The sequence below is a fragment of the Castanea sativa genome, chromosome 12 (genome assembly GCF_040712315.1).
Source record: "Castanea sativa cultivar Marrone di Chiusa Pesio chromosome 12, ASM4071231v1".
Taxonomy (NCBI): Eukaryota; Viridiplantae; Streptophyta; class Magnoliopsida; order Fagales; family Fagaceae; genus Castanea; species Castanea sativa.
Genome location: NC_134024.1, coordinates 2,673,581 through 2,693,876, shown reverse-complemented (window position 1 = coordinate 2,693,876; position 20,296 = coordinate 2,673,581). Strand labels below are relative to the sequence as shown.

General features: G+C 37.6%; 1 protein-coding gene across 11 annotated transcripts in view; it reads left to right on the top strand.

Moving 5' to 3' along the window:
- LOC142618892 (TMV resistance protein N-like) overlaps window positions 1-20,296 on the top strand; it is a 107,698-nt gene that overhangs the window by 16,402 nt on the left and 71,000 nt on the right. The gene's annotated exons all lie outside the window — the stretch shown is intronic.

Sequence of the window (20,296 nt, the reverse complement as noted above, 5' to 3'; positions counted from 1 at the left end):
GAGACCTTGGCTGCATGCGTTAGGGGCTGTTTCCTCAACCTTGCATGTCAAAATCAAATTTCATTCTGGAGATCGTGTGGTGGAGTTACTTGGGAGTCGGCCTGTGGCTCGACGGTGTGTCACGGCCGCAATTCTGCGTCGACCAAACCGGACTCCCGTCCTCGGCTAACGGTGAAGCATAGCAATCAAAGTCTCTTCCCATAGCCGAGGTAGATGAAGCAACGTGTGAAGAATTGGAGAAAATTATCATAGACAATGATCCTGAAAAGTTCTTCCAGGTTGGAGTTCAATTGCCGCAGGAAGAGAAGACAGAGCTGATTTTATTTTTAAAGAAAAATATGGATGTATTTGCTTGGAACGCGTATGAGGCCCCTGGGGTTGATCCGAACTTCATATGTCATCATTTAAGGGGTCAATCCAACTGTAGTGCCGAGGAGGCAACCACCTCGGAGGTCCTCAAAGGAACATTCGGAAGCCGTCAAAGAGGAAGTGCTCAAACTCAAAGCGGCAGGGGCTATCAAAGAAGTGTTTTATCCTGAATGGTTAGCCCATACTGTGGTGGTGAAAAAGAAGAATGGGAAGTGGAGAGTATGTGTAGATTTCACAGATTTAAACAAGGCTTGCCCAAAGGACTCATTCCCGATGCCTCGGATTGATCAACCGGTTGACGCCATCGTTGGACATCCTCGGATGAGTTTTCTTGATGCTTTCCAAGGTTATCACCAAATACCTTTAGCCGTTGAGGACCAGGAGAAGACAGCATTCGTCACTCCTACGGGAAATTATCATTATAAGGTAATGCCTTTTGGCTTGAAAAACGCAGGGGCTACCTACCAAAGGATGATGACGAGGATGTTTGAGGCACAGCTAGGAAAAAATATTGAGGTATACGTGGACGATATGGTAGTAAAGAGTAAAGAAGTTTTTGCACATCTGGAAGATCTGAGCAACACTTTTCAGAGGCTAAGAGAGTATAAATTGCGGCTCAATGCCTCTAAATGCTCTTTCGGTGTGGGGTCGGGCAAGTTTCTAGGATATATGGTGACTCACCGAGGAATTGAAGTGAATCCTGCTCAGGTTAAGGCAATAAACAGCTTACACCCACCTCGGAATCCTAAAGAGGTGCAAAGGCTAACAGTATGACCGTCGCTCTCAACCGATTTATATCTCGGTCCGCGGACAGATGCGGTGCCTTTCTTTCGGTTATTAAATAAATGGAAGGGTTTTGAATGGACCGAGGAGTGTGCAACAGCTTTCCAACAACCTAAAAGAATATCTCTCGCGACCACCAGTTATGTCTCGACCGTAGGTTGATGAGATTCGTTTGCATATATTGCGGTGGCTAAACATGCGCTAGTCCGGTTCTTATCCGAGATGACAATAACATCCAGAGACCGGTGTACTATGTAAGCAAATCTCTCGTACGAGGCCGAGCCGAGTTATTTGCCACCGGAAAAAGCTATCTTGGCCGTGGTACATGCTACACGAAGACTTCCCCATTACTTCCAGTCTCATACGGTTGTTGTTCTTACACAACTCCCTCTCAAATCAATTTTGCGAAGTGCGGATTATATGGGAAGAATTGCCAAATGGGGAACTGTCCTAGGAGCTTTCGATATCAAGTATATGCCTCGCACCTCTATAAAGGGGCAGGTCATCGCGGACCTTGTGGCAGAGTTTGCCGAGCCTTCGTTAGAAGACTATCAAGAAGGCATGGGTACAAAATCGGTAGGCATGATTTCGTGTGAAGGGCCTCCGTTATGGAAAGTCCATGTTGATGGAGCAGCAAATCGAGGGGATCGGGTATCGGATTAGTTTTGATATCCCCGCAGGGTATTACTTTTGAGAAATCCCCGAGATTAGGATTCTCGGCCACCAACAACGAAGCAGAGTATGAAGCGGTCCTCGCAGGATGAACATGGTTCATAAAATGGGAGGAAAGGCGGTGCAAATGTTCTCGGACTCACTATTGGTGGTAGGCCAAGTAGAAGGGAAGCTAGAAGCAAGGGATTCCAGAATGCGAGAATACCTAACCCAGGTCGGGTTTATGCAATCTAAATTTGAGTCTTTTCTACTATTGCATGTATCCGGATGTGGCAATACCCATGCCGACTCATTAGCCACGCTCGCGACGTCCTCGGCACAAAGTCTACCACGAGTTATCCTCGTTGAAGATCCGTTGAAGCCCACCGGACGGATGGTAACTCCACTCAAATTCTTCAAATTAGGACAGACCTAGTTGGATGGATCAAATAGTAACATTTCTCGAAATGACATCCTACCTGGAGAAAAAGCCGAAGCGAGATAAGGTTCGCAGAAAAGCCACTCGTTTCGGTTATCCGAGGACCAAAAATTGTACAAACGTTCCTTTTCGGGACCATATTTGCTATGCATACACCCCGAGGCAACAGAGCTACTTTTGGAAGAGCTACACGAAGGGATTTGCGGAAGTCACACGGGAGGAAGGTCTTTAGCTCACGGGGCCCTTACTCGGGGCTATTGGTGGCCAAATATGCAGAGAGAAGCGCAAGATTATGCAAAGAAATGTGACCAATGTCAAAGGTTCGCTCCAAATATACATCAACCAGGTGGAGTCCTGAATCCAGTATCTAGCCCATGGCCTTTTGCCGAATGGGGCTTGGTCTTTGTTGGACCCTTCCCCAAAGCAACGGGAAACCGACGGTGGCTTCTCGTGGGAACAGTTACTTTACCAAATGGGTTGAAGCCGAGCCATTATCAAACATCGAGACACGGAAGCAAAAAAGTTTGTATGGAAGAATATCGTTACCGGGTTCGGCATCCCTCATACTCTCATTTCGGATAACGGTTTACAATTTGATAGCAAAGCCTTTCGGAAATACCGCCGTGATCTCGGGCATTACGAATAGATATTCCACTCCGGCTTATCCCCAAGGAAATGGGCAAGCCGAAGCCGTCAACAAAGTAATAGTGAGCGGACTCAAAAAGAGGTTGGGTGACGCCAAGGGGAGGTGGGTGGAAGAACTGCCACATGTCTTGTGGACGTATAGAACTACACCACGAAGATCCACAAGTGAAACACCCTTCGCCATGACTTATGGAGCCGAGGCAGTAATCCCCTTAGCAACTGTGTTCCCAACCCTGCTGAAAAGCTCCTTTATTTCGGATAGCAATGATGATCTATTAATGAGAAACTTAGACTTAGTTGAGGAACGGCGAGAAAGCGCCTTGGTTCAACGAGCTTTTTATCAACAGAAGCTCAAGCAGGGATATGATTCTCATGTGAAACTTCGACCTCTTGGACCAGGTGACTTAGTATTAAGGAAAGTTTTGGGCACGATGAAGAATCCTGCGTGGGGAAAATTGGGGCCCAACATGGAAGGACCTTAACGTATTACTTCGGTCGCGGGGAATAGGGGCCTACAATCCGGAAGATTTGGACGAGAATGTTGTACAACGTCCCTGGAATGTAAATAATCTACGAAGGTACTATTACTAAATAAAGGGCACTTCGGCCGTTCTTTGTTGTAAACTACATTATATTCGTTATCTTCATTCGTCTAAGTATCAAGCTGAAACTTGGTATGCCTGGATCCTCGGACCACATACCTCGTCTAAATTGATATTCTTTACTAAGTGTTAAACAGAACCTAAGTTACGTCTGGTCCTCGGATCATCTACTTTGGGAAAATTAACACTTTAAATTTATTCATCTAAGTATCAAGCTGAAACTTGGTATGCCCGGATCCTCGGACCACATACCTCGTCTAAATTGATATTCTTTACTTAGTGTTAAACGAGAACCTAAGTTACGTCTGGTCCTCGGATCATCTACTTTGGGAAAATTAACATTTTAAATTTATTCATCTAAGTGTCAAGCTGAAACTTGGTATGCCTGGATCCTCGGACCACATACCTCGTCTAAATTGATATTCTTTACTAAGTGTTAAACAGAACCTAAGTTACGTCTGGTCCTCGGATCATCTACTTTGGGAAAATTAACATTTTAAATTTATTCATCTAAGTGTCAAGCTGAAACTTGGTATGCCTGGATCCTCGGACCACATACCTCGTCTAAATTGATATTCTTTACTAAGTGTTAAACAGAACCTAAGTTACGTCTGGTCCTCGGATCATCTACTTTGGGAAAATTAACATTTTAAATTTATTCATCTAAGTGTCAAGCTGAAACTTGGTATGCCTGGATCCTCGGACCACATACCTCGTCTAAGTTGATATTCTTTACTAAGTGTTAAACAGAACCTAAGTTACGTCTGGTCCTCGGATCATCTACTTTGGGAAAATTAACATTTTAAATTTATTCATCTAAGTGTCAAGCTGAAACTTGGTATGCCTCGATCCTCGGATCAATTACTTGGGAAAAATTAATACTTCTGTTCTTTTTTGACATAAACATCAGATATTTGCATAGACCATATGCCTTATCTTTACATAGTTCAAACTAGAGATCCAAAATGAAGAATCAAATACTCAAAAAACATCACTTAATGCAGTTCCCGGCATAATTAAACCCTCCTGGAGTATCAAATTTCAATTCAAGTTGTTGCTAATAACTTTGGTAAAAGACAAGAAGATGATATTTATGGAATGATATGATCAGCATAAAAACAAAAAAAATATATGTATAAGAATCATCTAAAAACAAACATTCATTCTTGTATTAAATTCCAAAAAAGTACTTTTGCACCTATACTTAGGTATTACACTTGGAGACAAAATAAAAATAAAGAAAGGAAAGACAACAAGCAAGTCACTGTTTCAGCTTAATCTTCAGAGGGCCTTTGGAGTCTTGAGGAGATGGAAGCTGAGCCGAGGACTCAACGGCAATTCCTTTGCCTTTGGGATCATCTATCAAGGTTATTGGGTTAGCTTGATCACCCAACTCATCCTTTGAAGATTCCCGAAGATCACTTGAAGGCTGTACGTCTTCAATTGCCTTTTCTTGTGCAGGGTCAAGTTGTTCGGGGGCATCTTCGGGAAGAGTTGAGTCTTCAGCCAAATCACCCCCTTATCCTCGGATGATCCCCGGCGGCTTCTTGTGCGGTGTCGGGAATGGAAGAAGCGCGAATTGCGGGAGGATAGTAGACACTCTCTGCTTTCCAAAGAGTGGAAGAGGCATCAACCCCGGCTTGGGAAAGTGCCTCATTCCACACTTGGAGGCGATAGTGCCTACATACCTCGGGAACCCGAGCCTTGAAGGTTTCGGTGACCTCCTTCACGCCTATATCATAACCGTCTTGTTCGGCTTGGTCCCTCGAGTTCTCGGCCTCTTCCTTTGCTTTCTCGGCCTTTTTCTTCTCCTCAATGGCTTCTTCTTTGCCCTTGATGGCTTCTTCTTTGGCCTTCTCGGACTCGTTCGGATCTTTCTTAAGATCCTCTACGAGCCTTCGTGCTACTAAGAGGTTATCCTCGGCTTGGCGAAGCATTAGGCACGCGATCCTCGGCTGTTTAGTCGTCGTTTTCGGATCAGCCTCTAAGCCCGCCTTGGCACTCTCAACCTTAGCCAATTTTGCCGTGACCTCCTGCAGTTTCTTCTTATGAAGGTCCGAGATCTTTTGAGCGGTTTCACGCCCGGACTCCTCGGCCCTCGGAGACTTGTAGGAATTAATGGCAATCTCTTCCGCCCTACGGCGAATTGAACGGCCTACAAAAAAAACATATAAAACTTAGACGTATAGATATATATAGGAAATAAAAACAAAAGTCAATGTTTTAGAGAAAACTCAACATTGCAAGCTCCTTCTTCAAAGTCATGAAGACTGTGTGGTCCCTTTTCTTTCTAAGCTCAATCATATCCTCGGGGAGTAACGAGTGCTTGCTCCAAAGCATCTGCGACGCATGCCGCTGTCCCTTCATCGGAATTTCTAATGGACGCATCCACGGTAATGACCTCATCGTCCATAGAAAGGTCAGGAAGCCATACAGGGGCGCGTACGACCGCCTGTTGGTCGGTTCTTCTTTCCGACCTAGTCTGTATGGTGCGGGCTTGCTTTGCACCCTTTTCAACCTCGGGCTCCTTGGATACGAGAACCCTTTCCTACCTCCACAACTTCCTTCCCTTTCGGCTGATCCCTTTTTCTTTTGAGATCAACTATGTTGGCACGTTGAGTTTGGGAGGATGGAGGAGGAGGAGGAAGCCTAGCTTCAGGGCGTTTGTCAGCACCCTTTTCTTGAGTCCGAGGGCGCACCTCTTTTGGAGGTTCTTGGACTCTAGGGTCCTTGTCAGCGCCCTCAAGGACATCTTTCGGCTGGGTTTAATCTTTCGTTGAATGCCCATAACGTCAAGTTCTTCGGTAGTAACCTTTGAGATTTGGGTAGAAGTGCCGAGGATGGAAGTTGAGTCTTCGGGAGAGTAGAGTTGATTAAAAACCTCGAACTCGTCCTCGGAATCTGGTACGTCAACTTCTTCTTCTTCTTCTTCTTCCTTTACGGTAAGGTAGGAAGATGCGGCTTCACCGGCAGGTTAAAATTGTGGAGAAAGGAACTGTGGGAATCCCAACCGGAACAAATGGTGGCGGTTGGATTGGTTGGGTGACCAAGGTACCTTGAGGAATGGTAGTCCCCCCGGTAGCAAAAAACCCTCCACAGCAACGCTAATCCGAGGAAGACGAGGATCGCGGGCTTTAATCACGCACTTCGGCGCCTGAAAGGCTTGTGATAGTGGAGGGTAGCCGAGGCTCCGAGGAGCCGCACGGAGTTGACCGTCGGTGTGCACGAAGATCTCGGCTTGAAGGATCCTATCCAATCGCCCGAAATCCACAAGGTTAGGATGACGATCCGCCGCGTGTGGATCCGCAGTTGTCCAAGTAAAAGTGGGTAAGAGTAAGTAAAAAGACGAAAGATAAAAGTATGTAAAAGAAACTTCACCTGGAGTCCCTTCCCTTGTCGGACGGGGAGGCCGTCGTGCCAATTTCTGATATGATCGGGAAGTCATTTTTTAGGCCCTTATTTGATTCAGCGGACATTGAATTAGCCTCGACTTCGGGTGTCTAGACTTTAGGTAATATTCATCTTTTTTGCTTAGGTGATGGAGGTTATAAACCCAGCTTCACGTCATGGTGAGTGAGCCCTAGGTTCATCTTCTCATTTAAAGCGTCTATGGAACCTAAGATCCTAAAGACATTTGGGGCACACCGGGTGGGAGCCAACCTAAAAGCCCTAAGATAATCCCTAGTCACGGTTCCCATGGGGATTTTCATTCCCCCTTCGATGAACGCAATCATCGGGATTACAACTTCCCCCGTTTTTCTTTTTGTATAAAACTCTTCCTCGTTACGATACCTAATGGATACATCCGAGGGAATTTTGTACTTAACCTTAAACTGTTCTATTTTTTCGTTTGAATCCACCAGGGACGCAAATCTACCCATTCTTTTTGAAAAAGGGGGTGTGGAGAAAAAATAACTATGCCGAGGATGAAAGACACAGTGAAAAAGAGAAGATGGGAAAGAAAAGAAACAAAAGAAACAAAAAAGCTGATAAGGAGGGCGAGTATTGAAGAACTTACTTTTAAAAAGGAAGAAAGCACGGTCACCTCGGACGGGGTACTTGATAGACGAGAGAGAGAGTACGGGGAGATGAAAAGTGTGGCAGTACGTTATGAGGTTTCGTAGTGTGAAGAATTTTGAAGAAAATTAGTATTTATATGTCGAAGGTGTTTTAAAGCGGGCGAATTCCCGCCTCAACCCAGAATCGCTCTCGACCGTTGGATATGTGTCATATTAATGAAACGTGGGGGACATAGAAGTGCCAACAATCAATTCGGGGGCGTTTCGCATACCGAAGCATTGGGAACACGCGATGGGTGATTCGAAGTTATTTCGTCAACAATGTTGCCAAAAGTCCGGGGTAACGGGGTCTTTTTAAGTCGAGATTCTATTTTTCTCCCGAGGTGAAAAAATAAAGAAACTCGAGGGGCTATTGTAGGGGTATTGGGCCCAATAGTATATGAAGGATGGCCCAACGAAGTATTTTGGGCTGGAAACCCAAAATCCGAAGACATCAAAATGGTCGTGGACTATTTACATATCCAAACACGTCCGAGGAGTAGATTTGTCCTCGGATTGCAAGGCCGAGGACATAGAAAGAGAAGTTTGGTATCCCTGGGTTATATTATAATGAGTCCTACAATTATGGGGATGCACGGTATACGTGGAGGGCGAGAGAAAGAACGGTGGAATGTCTAAAAATAAAGCTGCTACCACCGCCCATACATTAAAAGCTCTGTAAATTGATACGCTGACTGTATAGATGGAAGGATGGGACCTGAACATCGAGCTTGGAACTTGGTCCCTAATCCCAGCGGGCTTTAGGGAAGAATGGATGGGACAAGTATCCAAAAAGGGGGATTGCAACCAGGAAAGTGGAAGGTGATGAAGGGAAAGGAAAGGATATAAATAGGAGGAAAGGCATACGAAGAAGAAAAAGGACTTTTCTGAGTAAAAGAGATAAAGCCAATAGTAAATGATAATCAACACTTGTATCCAAACTTGAGAAATATCATTAGAAACCATCCTCGGACACAATCCGAGGACGATTTCTCAGTCTTACTCTTTGCAAACGATTCTTTGTTCTGTTCTATTGGGCCCAAAGCCCGTTCTTTTTGTAATTGTCTAAACCATCCTTGAAATCTAAATTACAAGCCCATCCTCTACAAATTCATTGTAAAGAAAGGCCTTTCAAGCCCATTTTTCTCCCAGTCGTAGTTTGGGAACTTGAATTGTGTCCTTACAACTGTCTTGTGCGTGTGATTATTTTTTTCTTTGGCGTGTGTTTTTCTCTATATTTTGTTTCTCACATGTTGGGATTTCATGGTAATTCCCTACAATTGGTATCAGAGCCCATGGTTGTGTGCGGTGAAGGTGGTGAGGTGTGCATGGTCCTTACTCAACAAGGACAGAGAAAGCCTAAAAGGTCCACACACAAAGATCTTGGATGACGCAAGCGGATGTGTCAATAATTAGGGCGGACGTGGCAGAATGATGTCAGCAATGACGTCCGCAGGCTGCTATTGGCGCGTGGAAGCATGTGAGGGTGCGTGATCAACAGTGGTGGCGCGTAAGGGTGCGTGGCAGTACTACCGAGATTAGCAACGGCACGTGGAGGTGTGTGGCTTTCGACGCAGATTACTTTGGAGGCGCGTGTGAACTTCGTTGGCTGCGGGACTTCCACGAGTGAGTAGATCGGCACAAGACGATCTCAGTGGTACTTGCAGAAAATTAATCGAAGTAATTTTGGAGTCGGTGATGAGAAGAGCAGTGGTCTTTGTGGTGTAGGACTCCTCAACGGCAGCGGTTACAGGTCCGGAACCTAAGGACGACGGTTGGGAGACGTCGGAGGTTCAACGGCGAAAGGCTGCAGCTGCTATGACGGCAGAAGTGATGTTGAGAATGGAGTAACACCAATAAAGACAAGATTACTAGGAAAAAGTTAGAGCAGTAGCTCTGATACTATATTAGAAATACTGAATGACTGTATTGTATTTTTCCACTAAAGAATATACATGTATGTCTTTTATATAGGAGGCATAGGAGTGCAGTATAAGTAAAGTGTAGTACAAGAATGTGTGCTATACAAGTAATTTAGTTGGGCCTAAAGCCCATAACACTATACACGTTAACAAATCTCTTGCTGACAATAATTATAAATAAAAAAAAAACAACAACAACAACAACTAGGATTGTGTTCTTGGTTTTCTTGTTTTTCTATAAAAAAAAAAAAAAATTTCACTAATGACCTGTTTGGTAGAGTGGTTTAAACCTACTTTACCAAATTTTAAACAACTTTATACACTTTTTTACATACTTTTTTTCCCACATGTATTTTAAAAAACTACAAACAACCAACTCAAACTCCTCTACCAAAGAGACTAATGAGGAAACTTCCTTTTATTTACCCAAAATTCTCCAACATACATACCCCACCCCCATCAGGTTAGTGGAAAGAGAACTATATAACGTCACCACGAAATTACTTGCTACTCTCGTCTTCTTGTTCTTGGTAGGTGGGAAAAAGAGAAAAAGGGGAAGATGCATGCGCTAAAGATAGTGGGGGAATCAATGACTTGCTGCAAGTCTTGCATATATAGCGTTAAAGACTGTAAAAGTCAAGGGTACAAGCACTCAAATAAAGCCTGTAAAAGAAAAAGAAAAAGAAAAAAAAAAAAAAAAAGAAGAAGAAGATGCAGACATACTTGTAAGAAGTTGAAGTTAAAATAGTATGAAATATAACTGAAGAAAACTTCAAATCTTGTGGGACGAAGAATTGCCTATCAGAAAAACCCACATAAATTATGTTCATAATTTCCTTCAGCGCTTTCATTAAACACAGTGTTTTAACACTTGTGAGTTACTCAAATATGCATTTATAAGCATGACATCATTAGCTACACAATATTTATATAATTGGTATATTTTGTGGTTTGTATAGTTCGAATCCTATCTCTAATAGTCTGTTTTGAAATTGAAACTGAAACTGAATTTTTTTTTGAAAGTACTATAAACAAAGTTAAGAGCTAACTGAAATAGTACAGTAGGACCCATGAATAATTTTAAAATATGCAATAAAACTCATAAATAATAATAAATAAATAATTCTGTCGTTTTAAGCTAATACCAATTGCAACCTAACTTTCCCTCCCCATTATCAAAATCAACTTATAATAAAAATATTTAAGCAAACTGGAAAACTTGGCACAATTGGGTTATTAAAAAAATTTAATTAAATTTTTGCCACCTGTGTTCAGATTGTCCTCCTTTGGTTGACTGTAGTTGTGTGACTGGCTGTACTAGTATCAAGTCTACATTTTATGTCTTGGGTTACGTTAGATCAATTGGTAATTCTTTTGTGATTAAATAAAAAATTTAGATTTAAATTTTATTTACACTAAAAATAAAATTCAATTTTTATCTATGTTTGGTGATTAAAAAAAATTATTATTAAAAAAAACCTTCTCCTCTCTTCCGTGTATGTTAAAAATATTTAGTATTCTAAAAAAAAACCTCTTATCATATAAAAAAAGAAAAAAAAATAATTGTATTTACCATTAACACTAAAGCAATTTATGCAGCTCATTCCATTTCCATAGATAAATTGTTCGTACTTTATGCTTTATAGCTAAGCTCCATATAATGAGATCTTCATGAACTCCCTCATTGCATTCTATCCGACTATATTTGTCATATATTCACTAAGTTTATTTAAAGCAAGTCTAACTTTTTTCCATTAGAAATATTCTTATAGTCAAATTAATAATCTAAATCAAGTAATCAATTAATCAAGAAATCTTCTCTATAAAAATAAAGATTAAAAGTTACCATTCTTTTATAAGACTTATAAAAACCTCACTTACTAGTAGGTTGCTCATGAGTTACGTGGAAACGACATTTATCCTTATTTTTTTTATGCTCCAACAGTACTATTTTAATAAAGATATTTGCAAGTGCTGGCTCTATGTCATGTAATACTTGCTAAGTGTCACATTGATCATGATAGTGAATAATTTTCATCATTAGAATTGCTACCATCTCATATGTTATCCACTAAACTAAGATAAGTTAAGGTTTTGATACCAATTGATGTTGTGAGTGTGGAAGTTATAGGAAACATAACACAGTCTTTTTTTTTTTTTTTTTTTTAATCCAGTTCATCAGAAAATAATAGTGAAAAACTCTAATTTTTATTAAATTAAATCTAAATTGTTAAAAGACGTTTAGAATAAACTTGAAGACTTATTTAAAAACTTAGTAAAACTTGATAAACAAAAATATATTTTAAAATAAGTTTTAATTAGTATTTTACCATGATAGAAATAGTTTAACTCTAAACTAAAAATAACAAAAATGATATAAAAAATACTAAATTATAAAAATTAAATCGTAAATTCTGTGATATAAATATACCAAGATCACATGTATTTTGTTTTCTTTTAAAAACGACGGTGGACGTGGCTTTCAAGAAAGAAAAAGACTCGTTTATTTATTGTTCTACTTTGTCAGTACGTTCACTTCTTAGTTCTTTCACAAAGAAAAAAAATAAAACTTTCATGGTACTTTCTTGTTTTTCATGTGTTGACAAATTGACTTGGACTTGTACGGTAAGTAATCAAGCTTTTTCAGCCACACATTTCACATCGAAAAAACACAACAAACTAAAAAAAAAAAAAGGGTGCGTACTAGATAAAGCTGGTTCACATATCACAATTCACACTTCATTTTACACGAATAAAGCAATCAGCCAATGACAATTGACTAAACACTGGTTTGAACTCTGAAGTTAAAGTTGGCTAGGCTTGACTACGACATTGAATTGTCGTTGAAGGCATTGAGTTTTTAGAGGAGAAAATATCTAGGGGCTTTTCGGGAAAGTGCATGGAAAGGGGTTAACTTATTCACGAGTATCCAAAAGCCATGATTATTCGACTAATTTTTAGGTGTAAATGTACTTTTAGCTCTTATATTTTGATATTTTTTCATTTTAATTTTTATATTTTATTTTTATCACTCTTAGTCCCTAAACCAATTAGCGTATGTTATTTTCATTAGTCAACTGACGAAAATAGCTGAGATGGTAGTCAGAGACATTAAAATATTATTAAAAATGTCACATCAGTATTTATTTTTTTTTAAAAAATTTGTCAATTTTAATTAAATAAAAAACGAAAATAAAACAAAAAATCACTAAAATTAAGATTAAAAAGTATCTTTACTCTCTTTGGTGTTTTCTCTACCATCTCATTTTCTTAAATTAGTTTTGCTTCTCTCTCTCTCTCTCTCTCTTTCATTCGTGTCTCACTTTCTCTCAAATTTTCTCATTCTCTTCTCTTTCTCTCTCTCTCTCTCTTATTCGTGTTTCTCACTCGTGATAATTGATGGTGCAGTGGCTCGTGGTGGCTGTGGTGGGTTGAGATTGGGGTGGGATGGGTTGAGACCGACTAGGGTGGCTTGAGTCAGGGTGGCTGGGGTTGAGTTTGGGTTGAGGTGGGTGGGTTGTGGGTAGGCGTGGGTTCGTGAGGCCAAACTCCTCTAACCTCTCTCTTCTTTTACTTCTTTCTTTTTCTTTTTTTTCTCATCTCTTTCCCTCACACTCTCTACTCTCTTCCTCGGTGAAGCTTCTCTCTTCTCAAGATGGGTTTTGGGTGGGTGGGCTTCAGATCGGTGTGGGGTCGTTGGAGTTGTGGGTGGTTGTGGGTAGGTGTGGGTTCGTGGGGGCGGGGGTAGCCATAGGTGGGTGGTTTTGCACACTGTGGGGTTGTGAGTAGCCATGAGTGGGTGGTTTTGCTCACCATGGGCGTGGGTAGTCGTGGGGTTGTGGGTCTTGTGCATGTTATGGATTGGTGTTGGCGTTGGTGGGTTGTTGTTGTTGGTGGTGGATGTGGGGTTTCTGTTGTGGGTTGTCGTTGCTGTTGTTGGTTGCAGGTGATGGGTATTTGGCTGTGATTTGTTCTATGGGTTCAGATTTGGTTGGGTTTGGTTTTTGAATTTTAGTTTGGGTTTTGGGGTTTGATTTAATGTTTAAATGGAATTTTAGAGGTGGTGGTGGTTGGGTTGCAATAGTGGGTTGGGTTTTTTCTTCTTGTTTTCATTTATGTCCTAGTGATCTGGGTTTGGGTTCTTGGGTTGCTAGGTTTTTGTTCTTGTGATGGGTTTGAGTTCTTGGTTGCTGGATTTGATTTGAGAAGAATATGAAAAACAAGTTGTAAAATGAAGAACAATTTGAAGAACATGATGAACAATCTTAATTAATGTGAATTTTAGTTTTTAATTCTATTTTTATTTTTATTATTTAGTTAAAATTAATAAATTAATTTTTAAAATTTATATGCTGATGTGTCATTGGTGACATGACATTTTTTATAATTTTTTAATTCCTCCGGCAGCCACCTCGGTAATTTCGTCAATTGATCGACGGAAAGGATAAAAATAACACGCATTAATTGGTTTAGGGACTAAAAGTGGTAAAATTAAAATGTAAGTCTAAATAGAAAAACGTCAAAATGTAGGGACTAAAAGTACATTTAGAGGAAAAAATATCTAAGGGCTTTTCAGGAAAGTGCATGGAAGGGGGTTAACTTATTCACGAATATCTAAAAGCCATGATTATTTGACTAATTTTTAATAATAAATATTAATTATTATCCTATTCATATTTTAGAATGATTGTATAGGGTATTGGCTTAAAAGCTAGTCTTTTTTACTATTTAATTTATTTTTACTGCTATTCAGTTTATTTTTACTATTATTCATTGATCTTATTACACTTTTTAGTACTATTTATAGGTCACACTATATTATTTCGGCTACCTTTTAGCTTTATTTATAGTACTTTCAGTATAAAAAAAAATAGTTTCAACTAAATAAGCTATTCCCAAACGGACGTTAAATTAATTGAAAAATCAAAGCATACTTTACATGATTCTAGTGCGCTCACTTAGAGCACTTGTAGCAGTGGAGCTAAAAAACTATATAGTTATTTTAGCTCCACCAAAACACAAAAAACCATCATCCAGCAATAGAGCTATAGCTATTTTTTTTAGCTTCATTGCATTATGCACATCTATCTATAGATGTGCACTATAGCTTAGAGCTATAAAAAAAAAAAAAAAATTATTCCCTACTCGGTTGTGTGTGTGGCTGTGATGGTTGTGTGTAGCGGATATATTATTTTATTGTAGTAGATATCTTATTTTATTGTGATGTTTATATTATTTTATTATGTTGAAAGCTAAAATAGATTCATTGCTGCAACATGTGTGTAGGTAAAATAGATAAAGTAACTTTTTGTAGTGCCAAATAACTAAATTTTTTGCTTCACTACTATGGATGCTCTTATAAGCTATAGTTTCACAAGTTATGCATAGTGAAAAATTATTACGAAAAAACACTAGTTTAGACCCTAATTACCACTAATTACCAATTACCTTTGAAACGAAAAAAGAAAGGTTGTAAATGACAAAAAGAATTGGGAAGAAGGGACTTAATATCGTATCAGAGGTCATTTTAATTTGATAAAACAAAAAAAACAAAATATTTCGATACTAATTAATTCCGGTGTATCATTTCGGAATTATTACTAATTTTATGTAATAAAGGAGAGCATGCATTATACTACTACATTATAAGGCTCTTGACTTTTACATGGTGACTTTTTATTTATTTATTAAATGGCTAATTATCATGATTGCTTACTCTAGCTTAATCAAAATTTTTGAATTCCAATCACAATTTTTAATGAGACAAAAATTTCCCTCTCTTTCACATTGTATCTCCCACCAATTTCTCACTTTTTCAATATATTTTTTTTATTTCACTTTGCATCACTACTTTACCAACATAAAAATTAAAAAATAAAGGGAAATGTTAACAGATTCTCTAAGGGTATTGGTTAGTGAATCATTTTAGAAAAGTTTTTATAAGAAAAAAAAAATAATTAATATTTTGACGAACTTTTTACGTTTTCCATAAAAGTGATGTCAAATATTTTCTAAAATAGTTTGTTAACAATTGCCCTAAAGATATCATTTACACGACCCAAAAATAAAAAAATAAAACAATAGAAAATACTTGGGAAGGATTTGGGAAAGACTAATCATTATAGTTACTAAAATATTATAAATTATTTAGCAACACATGCAATACACGAGAAATATAACATAATTTTTTTTTTTAAATTTGAAATTTGATAATTATGGTAGTTATTAATAGAAATTTATTATGATTATGTTTGTACGTGGAACTTTATATTCTAGCATGAGGCATTCATTAAAATTGTGTTTGCATAAAGAATTTATATTCTACTATTTAAAGAAAGCATGAAATACTAAGATTATAATGGAATATTTAAATAAAGAATAAAATTTAAATTCAATTAAAAAAATATATATAACAATAATGACTGGTAAATTGTGAGGTCTTAAAAGTTTATGTGGCATAATAATATTATAAAGTTAACCAAAAGTCAAATAGCTTCCACTTATATATTTTGTAGATAGATTATAGATAATGTAAAATTATTAAAAAAATATAGTTTATTTTTGGGTAAAATACTATTTTGGTTCTTAAACTTTACCAAAAGTTTATTTTTTGTCCATAAACTTTAAAAAGTTCTTTTTTTTATCCCTAAACTTTGTAAAGATTTTTTTTTAATAGTTTAGAGACAAAAATAGGGATGAAAAATAAAAATAATTTTTTTTAATAGTTTAGTAAGGGAAAATAAATAAATTTTTGATAAAGTTTATGGACCAAAATAGTATTTTACCCTTTATTTTTTAATATTCAACTTTTATTATATAATATATACCTTTAGTTATTTTTTTTGTTTATATAAATTTAGTTCAGTTTTCACAGATCCTTATACAAGATTATACAAGACTATTTTTTTCCCTAGACCCATTTAAATATTTCTTTTTATCAATTTTCTCTTTTTAGTTTATTTATTCTTTAATGAGTAGGATAATTAATTTCATTCTAAGATTAAGAAAAAGTAAATACCACCACCAGTTCATCACAATTAGAAAGAACAGTACATCACCCTCAAACATTTTTTTTTCCCTTTATAGCATTGATGGGAACTTTTTTTTTTTTTTTTTTAAATGTAAACGGTAGAAAGAGTTTATAAGCAGTATGAAAATGTCCATAATATATTAATTACGTGAAAATACCATTTTAGCCACTAAAGTTTGGGGTTATTGTCATTTTTTTTTTATGAGAGTTATTGTCAATTTGGTTCCCTACATTTTGTTATTGCCAATTTGGTAGTTGTTGTTTTCAATTTTAAATCAGTTTTTCTTAATGAGTTGTTGGTAAAGATTAATTTCCTACAACTTAAAAATAATATAAATTAAATTGACGATAATATATATATATATATATATATATATATATATATATATATATATATATATATATATATATATATATGTAGAGAGAGAGAGTAAATGTACAGGAAACTACTTGAAAGGACTCCCACAATACAAATGTTCCAATAACTCTTCTCTTTATATATATATATATATATAAATTTTTGGAATGAAATCTGACATGTAGTTAACAATTCCAAGAAACTGTTGGATCTGTTTGGTCTTTGGTGAGTGTATCTGGAAATTCACCGAGAGAGACCGCTATGTGAGGCTGCGAGTGTACTTTCCATCTGAAATGTTTACTCCCAAGAAATCAATAGAGGATACTCCTATGACCATTTTCTTTTCTGAAAGCATTATCCCCTGAGCTTTTACTAAATTGTAGAATTCAGTAAGCAAATTTTCATGGGATTCTGCATCTTTTGAGAATAGGAGGATATCATCTACATAGATCAATGTATTTGACAACAGTAGTTGAAACAGAGTTACCATTGCTTTTTGGAACTGGGATGGAGCATTTTTTAAGCCGAAAGGCATTACCGTCCATTGATAATGGTGGTTTGGAATGCAAAATGCTGTCTTGTATCTTTCTTCTGGATGGATTCCTAATTGCCAAAATCCTGCTTTGAGATCAAACTTTGAAAATACTTTGGCATTGGAAAGATGCTGGAAGAGAGCACTTTTGTTTGGCAGTGGAAACTTGTCATCAGTAAGGAAATGATTAAGATCTTGGTAATTGATTACCAATCTGAGCTTTTCTCGAACTTGTTCTGCATGCTTGTTAATATAGAAGGCTTCACATGCCCATGGAGAAGTTGTGGGTTCAATGAGGTTTTCTGAAAGAAGGGTAGCTAACTCCTACTTAGCTAGGGACAAGTGTTCTGGGTTCATACCTCTATGACTAGCTTTTGTAGGGTTAACATTTTCATTCTTTTTGAAGGGGAGGGTTATGAAAAAGGCCGGGTTTTTCCACAAAGGATTTGGGTTTTTGAGGAGGAATTCGAGTGGGTGGCTGCACAACATTCATTGATAATCTGGGCTTTTAAAGAGTCAAAAGGGTTTATTGAGAAAAAATGTGGTACTGGGTCCATGTGAGAAGGTGTTGTTTATGTAAGAGGCCTTTTGAGGACCATCGAGGTGGGTATCTAGTGAAGGAGGTTAAATCCTATGAGGAGGTCTCTGTCTGTGAGGGGGGATCCAAGAACTTGGTAAGGGTTGGGAATATTCTAATGTGAATGAGTTTGCTTTTCTAGGTAATCAGGAATGTTTCTCCATTGGCTGCTCTGAACATCTGATGATGGGGTAACCAAAAATCTTCGGGTAAAATCTTAGGGTGAAGGATTGTTGCTGCTGCTCCTGTATCAAACAAAGCTATTACTGGGATGGGTCTGGAATAGGTATCAAGGAGGATGTGAACTTGGGCTATTGGTGTGGGCCAATTATTGGGGCTATAAGAGGCTGAGATGTGTATATGGTTTGGATTTCTGGGTCTGAATCATATGTAATGTTTGAATCTGACTCATCTTCTAAGATTGAATAAGCCATGACTACCAAGGCTTGGGGAGTATAATCGTTATCAAGGGAAAATAGTGATTCAACATCTGAAAATGGAGTATCATCTGCATGAATCTGGGCTTGCTCCAAAAGCTTTGCTGTTTTTTCTCTTTTTGGACAATTTTTTGCAAAATGACCAGGCTTTCTATATACAAAACAAACTTTTGGAGTTTTGCCTTTGAACTGCTTTCTTCTGAGAAACTTCCATTTCTTTTTTCTGAAAAATTTCTTCTTTGGATGAGAATGTTTGTTCTTCCAAGAGTACTTCTTGTAATGATCTCTTTTCTTTGTTGGACAAGAACATGTTTTGTCATAACACTTGATCTGCAAATCTTTCCTTTTACAATTGTCTTTAAGCTTGCTGTGGATCTTGTCAATCTCTGAAAGAAACTTTCTTTGATTGCAAAGTTTTTCCAAAGCAATAAGGACATGGTGATAAATCTCACCTAAAGAGGCTTGCTGCAAAGTGATTTTTTGAAAATTCATCATACGAAGAGTCTCATCACCAAGTAGTTCTGGGAATGAATTCAAGAAAGTGTGCTTGGAATTCACATCATCCATGCCATTAAAGGCGTAGTATCTGCTGGACATTCTGTCAAAATGTTTCTCCAAATCTTTCCTTTCAAAAGAACAACATTTCATCAGTAGGAATTCATCTCTCGCTATTTCAGTGTAATGGGCTAATGAACCAAGAAATTCATTACAGAGGATCGTGAAAAAATCCTCGAGTGTGTTACACTGGGCTGCTTGTCTTTGCCTATATTCTCCAAGGTTAATCCACCATTGTCTCAGTCTACCTGTGAGTCTTGCTACAAATTTGACAATAATCTGGGCAACTGTATTGTTTGGGGCTTGAAGTTTTGCTGTACACCATGAATATATGTTGAAAATCTCATCATGCCATTTTGAAGGAGGATTGTTATCAAGGGTAAACAAGTGCTTTGAATCTGTGGTTGATGAGTAGGTTAATTTTGAAGTTCTCTTTATAACCCGGTCAATCGGTCATCATGCTCGTTGGCCCGCATGCACGAAAGTCCCTAATTCTAAGCCAAGTTCACACTGCAGTCTGTAGGTTGTTGTGCTGCGTTCTAAGCCAAGTGCAAGCCTTCGATATCTTTTTTTTTTTTTCCTAAAGAAAATAGCACTAATTTAAAAAGTCCAAAAATACAATAAAATGTGACAATTTTTTTACAATATTATTTGTTTTTAATTGCAGTCAATTTTAGGGTCCATTTGGATTGAACTTATTGCTGAACTGAAAACTGAAATTACTGTAACAAAATAATTTTAAAAAGTGTGAATAGTGCTGCAAGACCCATTTTTAATAAAAGTACATAAACAGTATTGTGAATAGTATCGTGAACAGTGTCCGTCAGTGATGAACAATATTTTTGTTCCTTAAAAGCTGAAAAACTGCTTTGAAAAAAAAAAAAAGTGCTGAAACGTGAACGGGAAAACGTAGACGCAGATAATTTGTATCCAAACAGATACTTAGGCTGAGTTTGGATAGTTGAACGCACTTTTTTTTTTTTTTTCTGTCACGTTTTAGAAAAGCAGGAAACAAAATGCACAACGCACATTGTGTGCATACTGTGCACGCACTGTTTACATACTTTTCCAGTAATTTTTTATTAAAAATAGATCCAATATAATTCATTTATTTATAAATTATTTTATTATATTTTTAGTTTTCAATTTTCAATTTAATACTTCAACTGTTTTGAAATTTTTGTGATAATTTATTGTGTCCTAGTCCAGTTGTAATTTTCATTTTGTAAATTTCCTTGTATGGACACGTATTCCACTCTACCTTTTACTTTTATTTATTTTTTATTTTTTTATTTTTTTCTTAACCACACGTTTCCTTTCGACCTTATCTTCTTCCCC